The sequence below is a fragment of the Gorilla gorilla genome, chromosome 5, assembly GCF_029281585.2.
Source record: "Gorilla gorilla gorilla isolate KB3781 chromosome 5, NHGRI_mGorGor1-v2.1_pri, whole genome shotgun sequence".
NCBI lineage: Eukaryota > Metazoa > Chordata > Mammalia > Primates > Hominidae > Gorilla > Gorilla gorilla.
The window spans coordinates 40,795,957-40,814,434 of NC_073229.2; the positions used below are offsets into that span (position 1 = coordinate 40,795,957).

General features: G+C 36.9%; 1 long non-coding RNA gene and 1 pseudogene across 2 annotated transcripts in view; one reads left to right on the forward strand and one right to left on the reverse strand.

The window, feature by feature from the left end:
- The window catches only part of LOC109027283 (uncharacterized), a 464,512-nt gene that overhangs the window by 340,337 nt on the left and 105,697 nt on the right, over positions 1-18,478 (reverse strand). The window lies entirely within an intron of this gene.
- Positions 16,666-17,194, forward strand: LOC109027285 (large ribosomal subunit protein eL6-like; annotated as a pseudogene).

Genomic DNA, 18,478 nt, shown 5'->3' on the forward strand with positions numbered 1-18,478 from the left:
CCGAATTGCTGATCAGAAATCATACACAAAGGATTTAAGAGGATTTCTGTGAAAGACAGCTGAAAATAGTACACAACGATGGCTAAGCTATAAGAACTGGAAGACAACAATCAGGCCTCAAAGTTCTGTCATATTACTTATAAGATTTAGGTTTCTTGGCAAGTTAATAAGTTAGTTTCTCCGCCTCTACCATTGAGAAGATAGATAGATAGCCATTGTTATTGATATTCTTGCAATTAAATGAGATATATGTAAAACACTTAGCACAGTATCTGGTATATAGAAATGGTCAATAAATATTATAAATATATATCCATTACTACTATTATTAGCATACAGAGTCTTAAATCAGGTTGCTACTTGGACAGCAGTTTGAGATACGTATAAAAAATATTTTTTTTGGTGACTAAGAGAGCTACACAGTACAATTCTATATGAAATCTAGAGAGAAGTAAAGTGGAAAATCAATAATTAAAAAACAACATAAAATCCTGGCCGAAATGTAAAATTTATTGGATTGTAATGAAGAGGCTGTGTTCCATAAACTACCTGTACTAATAGAACCTGTGTACCTGTGGCCTCAATGTAAGGTCTATTGTTTGTGTGCTATAAATCATGAATCACATGCTGTGCAAGAGAGTTCAAGAAAATTAAGTGTAAGAGACAAAATCCTAACACTATGAGCTTTGGTATAAACATAGTTTAATTGTTGTAGTTACATAAGCACAAGAGAACCTTATCATTTAGCCCCATAGTCATTTTATTCCATGCTATCAAACCTATGATGACTTCAGGACAAATATTACCCAATTCTTTGTAATCAGATTATTTTTGTTGCTAAAAATAATAACACCTGCAAAAATATGAACAGAGACTATTATGATCAGGTTAAAATAATGTTGAAATTTTTATGGGATCCACTCACTACTCTCAGATCCTGGAGAGAAGTATTACATTACCTGGTCTTGCCTCAGTCCTGTAGGATACTAACTCTCTTGTCAGCACCATGTAAAAAGTGGCCATTAACTCTGTTTCTTTGCTCACAATCCTGATGTGAGTCCCTTCACTGACCCAATTCCTACTCCCTGCAATTTTCTGATCTGTTCCTCATTATTCTTGTTTCTGAACTTGAGACTCACTTTCCAGTTATAACTTCGCTTTTTTTCCCTAATTTAAATTCAGCATCACTGCCAACAGTGCCCTTTTGTTTTGTCCTTTTCCAGGAGCTGAGTTTCTTCTTTGTCTCAGCTGCCATCAGCTGCCATGAGACAGTGAGATGCCAGACCCCTCATCCATCATGATTGCTTCCTTAACTCTCCATAGTTCCTATTGTCTTGGCTTCCCTGGCTACAAGAACCTCCCAATTTTAGTCAGTAGTGGAGATGGATTTTAGACTGATCTCCCATTCTCCCAGCTGCAGCACCCAAGTAAAGCCTTCCCTGGCAATACTCATTGTCTCAGTGATAGGCATTCTTTGCTGTGAGCAGCGGGACCTAGACTGAACCCCTGGCATTTCAGTAGCAAAACTTCATAGAATTCCTTCCTGAGAATTTGAGGTAAGATGTAGAATGTAAGCATGGGGAAATAAAAGCATATCTCAGACCAACTAGGAGCATCAGTGTCATCATGACACCCCTTCTGGATCATTTGAATTCATACCTTCCAGTAAAGCTATTGTTTTATCCCAGATTCCTGCCAGCCAGTTATTTCAGCCTTGGCTCATACTTACAATGATTATTTTCTTAGCTTAAAATTATTCCTTCACATTCACTGTGAAAGAAATGACAGTGGAAAGGAAAGGGAATGGACATCATGTTTGAATTCTAAGACACTATCAATGTAAGAATGTGAGAAGCTGCATTAATTTAATATTAGCTTTATGGGGGAGAAACTTATAGGACACATCTTTATCACAGAAGGTTTAAGTGTAAAAATATTTCTGAACAAAATTTGGTAATAGCTATAGACTGTTAAGTTTTATTGAATCAGGTACTGTGCTAGACACAGATTGCATGCACTAACTCATTTATTTCCCTCAATAGTCCTGTGTTACGTTTAATTTTACCCATCCTGCAATTGAGGAAACTTTATTATACCCAGTGAGCTTTCTCAAGGTTACAGGGCTAGTAAGTGAAGAATAGTCTATGTGTTTTAGACTCATATGCCAAGCTTGTGATTTTGCTCCTGGTGCTGTGGTATATGAAACATTCCACCTATTAATCTCAAGAGCACTGGATGAGATAGGCGTTTAAATGACCTCCTACAATGTAACCATCATCTTCCTCAGTAACTCATTCTCAAGATTACACAGCACCACTGCTGGGATCATTTTATCCTCAGAATTTGAAGCTAACATCCCAAACACATTTTATTTGTTTACTTCTCACCTTTTTTTAAATCTTAGTATATGCTTTCCTCCTCTCCAAATCCCTTCAAACTTTTTTTTGTCTTTTCCTCTGTAAGTCCCACGTGCATCTTCACTTTCTTTCTGCTGAACTTGACTCCTGTGACCCATCTCCATGTATGTTCTTTCACCAGCAAACTTGGCTCCCTCATCCCCTTGTCCCTCTCTTGATAATTCCCAACTTAGAATCAATCCAATCATTTCTTGCTCTGCCAAGCACTGTGTTCAAAAAACCATACAACTATTCCAAATGCATCTAATACAAATATGTAGTGTCCAACATAACTAGTTTCCCAGCACTGCTGAGAACCTGGTTTATACTTTCCCTGGATACCTTCCTTTCTCATGTCTAACTGTGGTTCCTCCAGACTCTCAGTATTCCCATTAAGTTGCTTACTCCCAGCCTGCCTCATTCTTAGATGATCAAAACTTTTCTTCCAGAAAGACAGAAGACTGAAGGCCCTCCATTTCAAAGCTCATCCTCCCTCATGTACATATATCATTTTCCCCAGATAGCTGTAGCACTCACTCCTTCAACACTTTAAAGACCTGACTTCACTGGTAACTTTTATTTTTTTTCAATTCCAACCCTTCTATTTAATTAAAAGCATCCTCTTCCACTGCTGACTTGGTCCTCCTGATTCCTTCTGATCACTTTCTAACATGACCTTTTCAACATACTGCCCAATTTATTTATAATGTTCTACCCCCAGGTAGAATGTAAGCTCAACCGGGAGCTTTGTCTATTTTGTAAGCAGATGTATTACAAGCACCTGGCTCCTGGTAGGTACCAATAAATATTTGTTAAATGAATGAATAAATATGCACAAGTGTTTTGATTGCTTGTTTTCTTCCCCGTCCTTTCAGAGGAAGAGGTTCCTCAACCCACCTCTAGATAAGACTGATTATGACATCAGCTACTGGGAAAAGTGAGATAAACTGCTTCTTTACATCTGAATTGTGATTTTTCGTAATGATGTTAAGATTGCATACTTGAAGCCCAGTATGAGAAAGCTTTCTTATGCCTTCTTCTACCAAACTACCTCAAGGACAGGGAATGCAGTGTGGAGACCCCCTTATCTCCTTTTATCTCTCAATATATTTGGACAGAACACATATCACTGCTGTGCACCATCTTTATCAGTAAATATACTTCCCAAACAAATGCCCTCCAGGCTGATGCAAAGGGACTGATTTCTGCTGTATTTCATTTTCTTTCACAGCTTTGCAAAGATTTTTTTTATCACTGAGACTGGATTTTGTCCAGATTACAGTCTACCAGAGACTTCACTGAAAGCAGCAAGTATATTTCTCTTTGGAACGCGAGTTGAACTTGAGTCATGGTCCCTAGAGAACAAGAAAAGTTGAGTGTAGAGTTGTAATAGAATCGACTATACCTTTTGGCTGAAAGCCGTTTGCCCAGAATCCACAGCCTACCTACTGGAATACGCAATGTAAACAACTGCTATTTAACAATTGCCTGGGATAAAACACAACTGCAAGAAATTCTTTATCTAATAGATTATATTTCTAAATGCTGGATTTCCAAGGTTTATCAAGAAACCCTTCTTAGAAGATTCATTGCATTTACTCTCAGTGCCTATGTCCCACAGAACAAATACATATTCTCTTAATGTTTAAAAATACTATTACTGACATTCTTCCCAATGTACTCTCGATGCAGAATAGCAGTTCCTTTTAGCTATAGTAGCAAGTGATTCTCATGACTCAGCCTCCCAAGTAGGTGGAATTACAGGCGTGAGCCACCACACCTGGCTTACTTTTGTTTTTTTAGTAGAGCCAGAGTTTCACCATATTGGCCAGAGTGGTATCAAACTCTCGACCTCAGATGATCTGCCTACCCAGGCCTCTCAAAGCGCTAGGATTACAGGCATTAGCCACTGTGCCCAGCCTCCAATTACTCTTAATTTCTTAGCTCTCTTGAATGGCTTCACCTCCTTCCTTACCAAATATCAATTACGATAGTTTTGTTTAATTTACTCTTGTGGTTATCTTTTATTCATAGCTTGATTTTTATTTGTACCTGGGGTTGGCTTCATTTTGTCTATGTCAAAACACCTTTTTGATTTTTAAGTAAAATATTGCATGAAATAGAAACTTGATTGTGCTTTTATGATACTACTCTAATTTTTTTAAGAGTGATAATTCAATTTCTGCAACCTTTATACATTGTTTGAATGGAATAACTGTCATCTGTTTGTTTGCTATGAGGTGGGGATTGAGACAATTTATGATTAAATAAATTAGGTGTGGAATTGCTTTCTCTATTGTTCCTGCCAAAGGAGCTCCCTTTTTTCGCTCTTTAAATAAACTATTGGATTAGAGATCCCACTTCACTCATGTTCTGACAAGGATGAACAAGCTGTCAGTCTCCAAATTACAAATGGATTGTATCACTAAAATGCATTTTTTATCTGCTTTTGGTTTTGTGAATCCCTAATAAGTTTTACTTGGCAATGATATTCTATACAAGTTAATATAAACCCCAAATTTTTCATGTGAGGAATGAATTGTGGGGGATATTTCAGGCTTTTTGCTCTTTCGTATATCTTATTTTTTTAAGATTTTCTCTTCTATTTTTATTACACTTTCTCTTTGACATTTCTGAGGCTTTCTGTCCTTTGATTTCTCCAATTACTTCTTTTTTTAAATTTCTTTTCTTTTTTTTTTTTTTTTTTTCTTGAGGCAGACTCACTCTATTGACCAGGCTGGTGTATGGTAGCATGATCTCAGCTCACTGCAACCTCTGCCTCCTGGGTAGCTATAGTAGCAAGTGATTCTCGTGCCTCAGCCTCTCAAGTAGATGGGGATTACAGGCATGAGCCACCAACCCAGCTTATTTTTGTATTTTTAGTAGAGCTGGAGTTTCACCATGTTGGCCAGGCTGGTCTTGAACTCCCGACCTCGGGTGATCTGCCCACCCCGGCCTCCCAAAGTGCTGGGATTACAGGCTTTAGCCACTGTGCCCAGCCTCCAATTACTCTTAATCTCTTAGCTCTCTTGCATGGCTTCACCTCCTTCCTTACCAAATATCAAACCATTTTTCCATCAACTCCACACTCATCACAATATCAGCTTTTTTACTTTCTGCTACAAACATCTATGAAGTCATCATTTCTGCATCCTCTGCTCTGGCATATTTATGATCTGGGTCTTCACTTGAATAGGCAACAGTCTTTGGTAATCCTCTTTCAACCTTTCACAATTTTCTTTAGTTCTTCTGACTCATTCTCACTCCCATTCTTTCACTCTCAGAAGGAAATTTTTACTTTTTCCTTACAGAAAAATTAGAAACAACTGTCCTACATTCCCTAAATTTGCCACGTATGTAAACATTCGTCCTTACCTTACCTTATTTATACCTCTTTCAGAGGAAAAGTTGTTTTTTCTTGAACTGAGTTTAATCCTCCCATCTAGTCTTTGTATTTTTCCTTCACCCTTCCTAAACACCTTTCTTCAACACTAATCCTTTCTCATAGGTTTCATCCACTTATTCTCCACTGGCTCTTTTAAAATATGTATTTGAAAGTACGCTCCTTGGCAGTTTATGGCAGCATAATTTAACAATATGTATTTGAAACATTTTCTCATGCTGATTTTTAAACAAATAAAAGAATTTCTCAGCTTTTTCTCTCCTTTCCCATTTTTACATCTCAGCCAGGCCTCTAAAAGATTGGTCCAGTGATGGAAGAGCTCCAGAAGTCAAGGTCCAGGATGTGACCACGAAGACTGAACAATGTGACCCGTGTGCAGTGAACTGAAGGCAGATGGAACAGGACAAGAGAGAAATGAATTGAGGGACTATCATGCAAGATTGGCTGTCAAAGCAAAGTTTAAAGTCACCTAAAATAAAAGTCCAATTTAACCAGATGGAAAAGACTATGACCAGGCACTAAAATATTAGTAAATGAGCAAGAGTAATCAGAAAATCCATGGATGACTATGAAGGGGCTGCAAAGGGCTTGGCATAAACTGCCAAGGAGCATAATTTTTACTCTTAGGAGTCAAAAAATATTGTATAATTCAGAATGGAGATCAGAAGAAAGTCAACTCTGATTGCCAGATTCAAAGTCCATGGGATACTGGTGAACTTGCAGACTTCAAATGAAAGAGCTTCAGGAGAAAAATGGCTTTTCATGGAAGAATCAACTTTCAGTTAATGTACAGAAGAGGAAAGGATGTTAAATGAAGAGCTCATAAATGAGGAAGAAGAGTTTCCTTAATGTTTTCTTTTAGTAGTTTCATAGTTTGAGGTCTCAGATTTAAGTATCGAATCCATTTTGATTTGGTTTTTGTATGTATCACGAGATAAGGGTCTGGTTTAATTTTTCTGCATACGGGGATCCAGTTTTCCCAGCACCATTTAGAGACTGTCCTTTCCCCAATATGTGTTCTTGGCACCTTTGTCAAAAATGAGTTTACTATAGATGTGTGGATTTCTTTCTGAGCTCTCCATTCTGTTCCATTGGTCTATGTGTTTGTTTTTATGCTAGTATCATGCTGTTTTAGTTACCATATAGATCTACAGTATAATTTGATGTCAGGTATTGTACCTTGCACATTTAAAAATAACTTTAAAAGCATAATTGGAATGTTTGTAACAGAAAGAAATGATAAATGCTTGAGGCAATGGATATCCCATTTACCCTGATGTGATTATTACACATCGTATGCCAGTATCAAAATATCTCATGTACACCATAAATATATACACCTACTATGTAACCATAAAAATTCAAAATAGGTCGGGTACAGTGGCTCATGCCTGTAATCCTAGCACTTTGGGGGGCCAAAGGCAGGTGGATCACGAGGTCAAGAGATCAAGACCATCCTGGCCAATACGGTGAAACCCCGTCTCGACAAAAACACAAAAATCAGCTGGGCGTGGTGGCATGCACCTGCAGTGCCAGCTACTTGGAAGGCTGAGGCAGGAGAATCACTTGAACCAGGGAGGTGGAGGTTGCAGTGAGCCAAGATCGTACCATTGCACTCCAGCCTGGCGACAGAGTGAGACTCCATCTCAAAATAAATAAATAAATAAATACATACATACATACATACATACATACATTCAAAATAAAAAAATTAAGAAAAATGAATAAGTTGGTAACTATAGATCAGAGTGTACCAAACGCACATGGAGGGGAGTACTGAGCAATGAAGTTAGGCCAAGAAAGAAGCATCCTGGATCCTGGAGCAGTACGTGTAAGAGAACACAGATTACAGATGAGTAGAAAGGCTCAGACTTCGGCATTGAGCAAAGATAACAGATTTGAGTAATGTCAGAGAAAACTGTCCACTAACTTTCAAAATTGGCCATAGCAGTATATTATTCATTTGGGAATGACTGGCCATGGCTTGGGTAACAATAATTCTGAAGGTATTTAACGAGAAAATTCTGACTTGGGTTGATTGCATTGGCTCTGATGATAGGCTCTGGGTGTAAGTTTTCTAAACACAGGCTCCCTCCACTGTACTATATAAGCTGAAGAGTGAGGGTGGAGATGTAATGGTTGGAGGTCTGATCATAGAAGCTGAGAGAAGCTCATCACTAATTCAAGCTTTATAAATCTACGGGAGTCACTGACCACCAGCACCTTCAGTGACTGTCTCCAGTCTTGTACTAATTGACTTGAGATGCAATGGGTTTGCATTACTGATATGTTTTGGCTGTGTTCTCACCCAAATCTCATGTTGAATTGTAGCTCCCATGATCCACACATGTTGTGGGAGGGACCCAGTAGGAGGCAATTGAACCATGGGGGCAGGTTTTTCCTGTGCTGTTCTCATGATGGTGAAGAAGTCTCAAGAGATCTGATGGTTTTATAAAGGGTAATTCCCCTGCACATGTTCTCTTGCCTGCTGCCATGTAAGATGGGCCTTTGTTCCTTCTTCACCTTATGCCATGATTATGAGGCCTCTCCAGTCCTGTGGAACTGTGAGTCCATTAAACCTCTTTTTCTTTGTAAATTACCCAGTCTCAGGTATGTCCTTACAGCAGCTTGAGAACAGACTAATACAGTAAATTGGTACTGGTAGAGCGGGGTGCTGCTATAAGGATACCCAAAAATGTGGAACCAACTTTGGAACTGGGTAACAGGCAGAGATTAAAACAGTTTGGAGGGCTCAGAAGAAGAGAGGAAAATTTGGGAAAGTTTGGAACTTCCTAGAAACTTGGAGAGCTCAGAAGACAGGAAGATGTGAGAAAGTTTGAAAATTCCTAGGGACTTGTTGAATGGCTTTGACCAAAATACTGATAGAGATATGGACAATGAAGTCCAGGTTGAGGTGGCCTCAGATGGAGATGGAGAACTCATTGGAAACTGGAGCAAAGGTGATTCTTGCTATGCTTTTGCAAAGAGACTGGCAGCATTTTGCCCCTGCCCTAGAGATGTGTATAACTTTGAATTTGAGAGAGATGATGTAGGGTATCTGGTAGAAGAAATTTCTAAGCAGCAAAGCATTGAAGAGGTGACTTGAGTGCTCTTAAAATCATCCAGTTTTATTCATTCATGAAGATACGGTTTGGAATTGGAACTTACATTTAAAGAGGAAGTAGAACATAAGAGCTGAGAAAATTTGCAGCCTGATGATGTGATAGAAAAGAAAAACCCATTTTCTGAGAAGAAATTCAAGCCAGCTGCAGAAATTTGCATAAGTAACAAGGAGCCAAATGTTAATCACCAAGACAGTGGGGAAAATGTCTCCACGGCATGTCAGAGGTCTTCACAGTTGCCCTTCCCGTCACAAGCCTGGAAGCCTAGGAGGAAAACATGGTTTCATGGGCTGGGCCCAGGACCTTGAGGTTTTGTGCAGTCTCCAGACTTGGTGCTCTGCCTCCAAGCCATTGCTAAAAGGGGCCAATGTACCGCTCAGGCCATTGTTTCAGAGGATACAAGCCTCAAGCTTTGGCAGCTTACATGAGATGTTGGGCCTGCAGGTACACAGAAGTCATGAATTGAGATTTGGAAACTTCGGCCTAGATTTCAGATGATGTACAGAAACGTCTGGATGTCTAGGCCAAGGTGTGCTGCAGGGTCAGAACCCTCATGGAGAACCTTTGCTAGGGCAGTGCAGAAGGGAAATGTGGGGCTGGAGCCCCCACACAGAGTCCCCACTGGGGCACTGCCTAGTGGAGCTGTGAGAAGAGGACCACTGTTCTCCAGACCCCAGAATGATAGAGCCACTGAGAACTTGCATTGTACACCAGGAAAAGCCAGACACTCAATGCCAGCCCATGAAAGAAGCCAGGGGAAGGGCTGTACCCTGCAAAACCACAGGGACAGAGATGCCCAAGTCCATGGGAACACACCTCTTGCATCGGTGTGATCTGGATGTGAGACATGGAGTCAAAGGAGATCATTTTGTAGCTTTAAGATTTGACTGCCATGCTGGATCTTGGACTTGCATGGAGTCTGTAACCCCTTCGTTTTGGCCAATTTCTCCCATTTAGAGCACATGTATTTACCCAATGTCTGTACCCCAGTTGTATCTAGGAAGTAACTAACTTGCTTTTGATTTTACAGGCTCATAGGTGGAAGGGACTTGCCTTGTCTCAGATGAGACTTTGGACTGTGGACTTTTGAATTAATGCTGGAATGAGCTAAGACTTGGGGGCTGCTGGGAAGGCATGATTGGTTTTGAAATGAGAGGACCTAAGATTTGAAAGGAGTCAGGGGTGGAATTACATGGTTTGGCTGTGTCACCACCCAAATCTCATCTTGAATTATAGCTCCTGTAATCTCCACGTGTCATGGGAGTGAACTGGTTGAAAGTAATTGGATCATGGGTGTGGGTTTTTCCCTGGTGTTCTTATGATAGTGAATAAGTCTCACAAGATCTAATGGTTTTATAAAGTGAAGTTCCCCAGTACAGGACCTCTTGCCTGCCATCATGTAAGATGTGCTTTTGCCTTCTATCATGATTTTGAGGCCTCCCTAGGCATGTGATACTATGAGTCCATTAAACCCCTTTTTCTTTATAAATTCCCCAGTCTCATATATGTCCTTATAGCAGCTTGAGAATGGGCTAATACAATTACTCTGTATTCTATCTAGAAAACCCAAGAATTACGACTGCCACACATGCAATTATAGAAATGCTAATCATCCTCTCACTCTTTTTTTTCCCTAGTAGATACATATTTTTGTTTAAAATATAACCATTCCACAAAAGTACTTGAATCTGTTCCCAGTGCATTTACTAACAGAAAACAGAATTAGACCAACTTGGTCTCTGGATTTAATGTGCTTTGCAGACTTGTTAGGTTTAGCTGTAAATAATCTTACTCCCTATAGTGTGGGATGTTTAAAAGTGTTTTGCTGCATACACAGAGCAAAGCTTTCACAGTGGCTAGTCAGAAATAAGCAAAGGGACAGATTTAAAGTTGAGAAGATGAGGAATATAAACAAAAGAGTTCTACTTAGTTAACCTAAATATGGAAATAAAGTAAAACCAAGAGGCCTGGTAAGGGTAGCCATGTTGCAATTTCCAGTTTTCATCCAGATATTTCATATCAGGTAGATCCTGTCACTAGTATCACACTTGCTATAAAGCATATTACAGTCTTTCTCTTCTGCAAATTATGCTCATGCAGTTGTTATGTGTCTTATGATGGAAAGACTTCCAAAGGGGGAAAGCAGTTTTCTTCATGTCAAATATAATAAACCCAAACCAGGTAAGTCAGTTTTGTAGCCTGGAATCCTATTTGTTTGCATTAGGTTGATTTTCTCATATATCTTCCACCAGTAATATCAGACTGTATATCCATTCTGATGATGTATAAATGGAAAATTTTCCGTGTAAAATCACATGGGAACTTTCACAAGATCACTTTGACATGCTTTTTCCCTTATTTTTTTCCTGCTGTGATTTTGGAAGGCTGTATTTTTTTTCTCCTGTTAAAATGATTAGTGCTTTAAGTGAATGAGATCACTTACTGCAATAAAAATGCAGCCAACCCATAGTCTCATATCATGATCTCATACAGGCTCAGTCTCAAGAGAGGCCCCCTGAGAGATTTTGCAAAAATTGTTCATCCAATTGTTGTATGCAGCCTCTACTCAGAAAGGAAACGTGCTTGACAAAATTTTGTAAAAAGGGCCCCTGGATGCCAAAAACAATATAAATTCATGTGTGCCTTAATATAGGCTGCTATCTTGCAAAAATAATCTTCCTCTGTTGCACATGTAAAACCTATGGTGCATGAAACACCTGAAGACCTATGTAATCATCACTCTCTGCCTAGCAAGAGACCTAAGGTGCTGAGCTCTGTACATGGCTCTGCGCCTACAATCAATGGGGCATCTGGGGATGCCTAGGCTTCCTCGCAGCTTCACTTGACTTCAGAGATTTCTGATTACTGTTCCTCTGACACATACATTTTCTAATTTTTCAGTCATTAAATACTCACAAGTAGGGATAGTGGTCAACGAACATGTCTTACAGTCAAGTAAGTAGTTCCAAAATGATCATGAAAATGTGAGTTAAGTAATAATTTTTGGCTTTCCTGCAGGGTTAATCTAGAAAACACTGCAAAGTAGTACCCACCACTTCACTGAGCTCTCTCTCATAGTTCTTCCCTTTTTCCTTCCTTGTCAGAGTCTTTTTCTTTTCACTCTAACTTTCCTCCCCATTACTTCCCATTCTCTGCAACTTGCTCCCTCAAATCCTTCTTCTCCCTCAAAAATGCACTTCATTTTGCCTACAAACCAAATTTTTTTGTATTGAGGTAAAATTTACATAAAGTTGAAATGCATCAGTCTTAAGATAACAATTTGATACATCTTAATATATCAACATACCCTTGTTAACTGCTTAATCAAGGCATAGAATACTTCCAAACGCCTGAGAAAGTTGTCCTGTATCACCTTGTAGTCCACCTACCCCCAAAGGCAACCATTGCTTTGATTTCTATTGTCATGGATTAGTTTTGCTTTGGTTTTGAACTTTTTACAGAATAACATATAAAATGTCCTTATTTCTTTCTGGCTTCTTTCAGTTAACATAATGATTTTGAGATTCATCCATGTTGTCATATGCATCAACAGTAGTTACTTTATTACTACTGTGTAGTACTCCATGATATGAATATTCCATGATTTCTTTAATAGGCTTGCCTGATGAACAGTTTGGTTTTTTCTAGGTTTTGATATTTTGAATGAAGCTGCTACAAACAAAGTCTTATACAAGTCTTTTAGGATATTTCTCTTGGAAAAATAATTAGGAATGAATAGTTGAATACACTTAACTTTATAAGAAAAAGTCAAATAGTTTTCAAAATGGTTGTACCATTTCACACATCCACTAGAAATGTATGAGTGTTCCATTGTTCAAGACTGTGCCCAATATTTGTTCTTTTTTAACCCAGCTATTCTAGTGAGTATAAAATGCTGTCATATACTGGTTTTAATTACCCTGATAAATAATAATATTAAGCACTTTTTCATATGCTTATTAACCACTCCTAGACATTCTTTTGTGAAATAATTGTCTTTTGTCTATATTTGATGAAAGGAGAGTTGTCTTTTTAATTGTTTTGTTATTATATGTTTAAGGTACAAGTTTTTTTGTTTAAAATACATGCATTTCAACTATGTTGTCTCATTTTGCGGCCAGCCACTTCACTTTTTTGTGGAGTCTTTAAAAAAATTTTTTTTAATTTTATTATTTTGTTTTTAGAGACTGAGTTTCACTATGTTTTCCAGGCTGGTCTCAAACTCCTGAGCTCAAGCAATCCTCTCACCTCAGCCTCACAAAGTTCTGGGATTACAGGCATGAGCAACTGAGCCAGGGTGCACATTCTTTTATCTATTCCTTAGCCTTTTGTCTGTGATGTTATTGTAAATGGGATATTAAATTTTTATTTTCAATTACTGGCTGTTGTTCTATAGAAACACAATTGATTTAAGGATATTGATGCTGTGTCTTAAGAACTTGCTAAATACATTTATAAGTTTGGCAATTGTTTCGAAGATTACCTATGATACTCTACATAAACAGCCATATTGTATGTAAATAAAGATGATTTTGTGTGTTTTTTTCCCAATCATTATTGCATCTCATCCCCCTATTTCACTGGCTATACTTTCAGTATAATGTTAAGTAAAACTGATGAGTAAGTACAACTAGTATCGTTCTGAATATTAAAAGGAAAACATCCAGTATTATATCATTGCTTTTAATTTTCGCTATACGTTTGTGCAGATGCTGTTTATCAGATTGAGAAAATTTTCTTCTATTCTTAGTTTGCTGAGAAACTTTATCATCAATGGATGTTGAATAATATCAAATGTTTATTTCTAAGTTTTAGTAGTTTATGGAGCTAAAATTGACATACAATAAATCCCACATATGTAAAGTGTACAATTTGATAAGACTTTTTTTTTGGAGTTGGAGACAAGGTCTCACTTTGTCACCCAGGCTGGAGTGCAGTGGCATGATCTGGGCCTCTGAGATTCAAGTGATCCTCCTGCCTCAGCCCCCCAAGTAGCTGGGACTACAGGTGTGCACCACCACGTCTGGCTAATTTTTGTATTTTTTGTAGAGACAGAGTTTCACCATGTTGCCCATCTAGTCTTGAACTCCTGAGCTCAAGTGATTTTCCTGCCTCTGCTTCCCAAAGTGTTAGGATTATAGGCATAAGCCACTGTGCCCAGCTGTAAGCTTTGATATAAGAATACACCTGTGAAACGACATCACCACACTCAAAATAACGAACATTTCAAACATCTCCATTTATTTAGGTGTTCTTTCTTAGCGCTGCTTTGTAGTTTCCAGTGCTTCAGGTTGTAAATGCCTTATGTTAGATTTGTTGCTAAGTGGCTCATACTTTTGTTGCTTCTGTAAGTGAATGTTAATTTCAATTACCAATCATACCTAGTATATGGAAATGTATTTTATATTTTTATATTCACCTTGTATTCTGTAAACTTGCTAAATTCACATATTAGTTCCAGTTGGATTTTTGTAGATTCTCTAAGTTTTAATACAGATTATTACGTCACCTGTGAATAATAAGTGTTTTACTTTGTCATTTTCAATTTAGATTCCTTTTATTTCCTTGTGCTGACTTAATCGTAGTGGCTAGAGACTCCACGGCAATGTTAAATAGAAGTGGTGTCCTTGCCTTGCCTTGTTTACATCTATGTTTATAAAAGAAATTGATCTATAAATTTATTTTCTTGTAATGTCTTCATCTGGTTTTGCTCTCAGAGTAATGTTGGCTTCATACAGTAAATTACTAAGAATTCTCTCCTATCCAATATTCTAGAAGAGTTGTGAAGGCTCAGTATTATTTTTTCTGAATGTGCTTATTTATTCTCTACTTTCACCCATGAAGCCATTTGTGGCTGGAGATCTTGTAGGAAGATTTTTAACTACAAATTTGAATTTATTTATAGATATGGGGCTATACAAGTTATCTATTTATTCTAATGTAGGCTTTGGTAGTTTGTGTATTTCAAAGATTTTTTTCATTTTATCTAAGTTACCTAATTTATTGGCACAAAATTGTTTATAATATTTTCTTATTATCCTTTTAAATCTGTGATATCTGTAGTGATGTCACTTCTCTTACAGAAAATAGTGTTAATTTTTGTCAAACCTTTTTTTCCTGATCAGGGTGACTTGAGGTTAATCGATTAATCTCAAACAACCAGCTTTTGATTTTTTCATTTTTTTCTATTTTTTCTCTCCATTTCACCTATTTCTGCTTTGATAGTTATTATTTTTTCTTCTGCTTACTTTAATTTGCTCTTTTTTCTAAAAAAGATTTTAAAGTTAAACATTGAGGTCATTGATATGAATTTTTTTCCAATTTTTACATGGACATTGAGTTCTGTAAGATTCCCTGTAAATATTGCCTCCCTCATTCCACAAATTTTGATGACTTTCATTTTCATCTGGTACAAAAAACATCTAATTTCTCCTTCGATTTCTTCTTTGATCTGTGAGTTATCAAGAAGTGCATTATTTCATTTCCAAATACTTGTAAATGACTTATAATTTTGTTGTGGGTAGAGAAGACACTTTTACTAACTCAAATATTTTGAAATGTATTGAGACTTGTCATATAGCACAGAATACGGTCCATCTTGGTAAACGATTTGTGTGCACATGAAAAAAGTGCATATTCTGCTGTTGTGTGCTTTGTTCTATAACTGGCAATTAAATAAAAGTGGCGAATAAGTTATATTTTCCATGTATTCAGAACTTTATGACTTTCAGTTTCTTCTAGCAATTATTAGAGGTAAACAATTAACAAGGAAGAAAATGTAAACCAAGCATAGGAATAATTACTTTAAGAATTATATAAGCAAGGCAATTAGGAATAAAACTGTATATTTAAGAAGAACGAATCTGCTATATCTACATATAAAAAATGCATAAAAAATATTATGAGTGAGTAACGCCTCAAAAATACACAACAATTCTAAATGGGTGTGTACCTTATAACAGACTTCAAATTCATGAAGCCAAAACTGATAGAACAGAAATAATAAGCTATCTTTATTGTCATAATTATTAACACTCAGGTCACAGTAATTGATAGAAAAAGTTGACAGAAAATCAGTAAAAATGTAGAACACTTGAACAATACTATCAATTAAATTGACGTAATTGGTATTTATAAAGTACTTTACTCATAAATAGCAGAAAATAAGTTATTAGTAAGTGAACACAGAATATTCACAATCAGGTCATATTTTGGGTGATAAGTATCAGTAATTTTAAAAGGTTTGAAAACATAAATGATATATTATTTAACCAACACAGAATTAATGTAGAAATCAAAACCATAAAAAATTGGAAAATCCCCAAATATATGAAAATTGAATAATGAATTTCTACACACCCACAGTTCATATGATAAATTACATGGCTCTCTTGCCCACCTTGCAAAATGGTGAGTGAAAAATTTGAGAAGACTGATACTAAAAAGAAGAAACCTGAAGCCAAGAAGGCTAAGGCCAGTGGTTAGGTTAAAAATATTAACTTGAAGGCTAAACAGCCCAAGAAGAGGAAGCTTCACTGCAAACAAAATCCTGTCATCAACATCATCGAAGGAATTAGCAAACATTCCCAATCTACTACGTATTTCTGAAGGGTCATATTCAAGATGAAGTACTTAGCTGCTGAATCCAGGGTTTAAAAAAAAAATGGATGGAGGTTCTTGCCACTGTCCCAGAACCAGTTGGTGGTCATATGAATGTGGTACCTAAGTGGTTAAACTTCACAAAATGCCTAGATACTATTCTACTGAAGATAAGCCTCAAAAGCTGTTGAGCCACAACAAAAACTCCTCCAGTCAGCATGTGAAAAAAATGTGAGCTAGCAACTCTCCTAGGACCATTCTGTTCTTCCTGACTGGGCACTACAGGGCAATAGACTGGTTGCTCTAAAGCAGTTGAGCAGTGGCTTGTTACTTGTGACTGAACCTATTGTTCTTAATCAGTTTCTTCTGCATAGAACACATCAGAAATTTGTCATTGCCACTTCCACAAAAATTGATATCAATGATGCAAAAATAACCCAACATCTCACTCATGTTTACTTTAAGCAGCAGCCATGGAAGCTCAGAAACCAGAAAGATGAGATCTTAGACATAGAAAAAGAGAAAGATGAGATTACAGAGCAGTGCAAGATTGATCAGAAAGCTGTGGACTTGCAAAAGTTACCAAAAATTAAAATTATTTCTCAGCTCCAGGACTACCTGTGATCTGTGTTTGTCTGATGAATGGCGTTTATCCTCACAAATTGGTTTTCTAAATTTCTTACAAAGAACCTAATTAAATAACTGATACATTTTTGTAAGAAAAGGAATAAAAAAGAAATTACACAGCAAGTTAGAAAATATTTTGAACCTAATGAATTTTAAAATATCAAAATTTGTGATGTGTAACTGCAATGAACTAAATGTTTGCCATTTCCCACCAAAAAAAAAAAAAAATTTATGTTGAAATCCTTGTGTATTTCAAGGATTTTTTTCATTTTATCTAAGTTACCTAATTTATTGGCACAAAATTGTTTATAATATTTTCTTATTATCCTTTTAAATCTGTGATATCTGTAGTGATGTCACTTTTCTTACAGAAAACAGTATTAATTTTTGTCAAACCCTTTTTTCCTGATCAGGCTGACTTGAGGTTAATCCATTTTATTAATCTCAAACAACCAGCTTTTGATTTTGTCATTTTTGTTCTATTTTTTTTTCTCCATTTCACCTATTTCTGCTTTGATAGTTATTATTTTTTTCTTCTGCTTACTTTGATCTAATTTGCTCTTCAGTTTTATGATTTAAAATTGATGATTAATAGAATGATTATAGAAAGTGAAGACTTTGGGAGATAATTAGGTCATATGTGTGGAATTCTCATGAATGGGATTAGTGCCCTTATAAAAGGGACCCCAGAGAACTCTCTTGCCCTTTTTGTTTTGTTGTTGTTGTTGTTATGTAAAAATGCAACAAGAAGTTAGTCTGTAACTCACAAGAGGGTAATGGGTAGAATCTGACTGTGCTAGCTGGCAGCCTGATCTCTGGCTTCCAGACTCCAGAAGTGTGAGACATTTGTTGTTAAGCCACCCAGTTATCTATGGCAATTTTTTCTGGCAGTCAAACAGACTAAGACAATAATTAAAGGGAAAATCTTAAATCAATATTGTAAGCTTCTTACTTAAGAACATGGCAAAAAAAGAGCACATTAGCAGAAAGAAAGCAAAAAGGAAAAATAGTGAACATAAGAGAAGAAATTAATTACATGGAAAAGAGAAAAACAATAGAGAAAAATAAATTAACCCAAAAACTGGTTCTATGTAATGGCCAACAAAAATAATAAACTTTCAGCGCAAGTCTGATCAGGAAAAAGAAAGCAAATACAGTATACAAATTACCAACAGGAGCAATGAAAGAGGGGGAATCACTAAAGATTCCATTGCCGTTAAAGATTAATAAGAGAATATTATAATCAATTTTATACCAACAAATTCTACAATGTAGATGAAAAAGACATATTTGTTGAAAGACGCAACCTACCAAAACTCACTCAAGGGGAA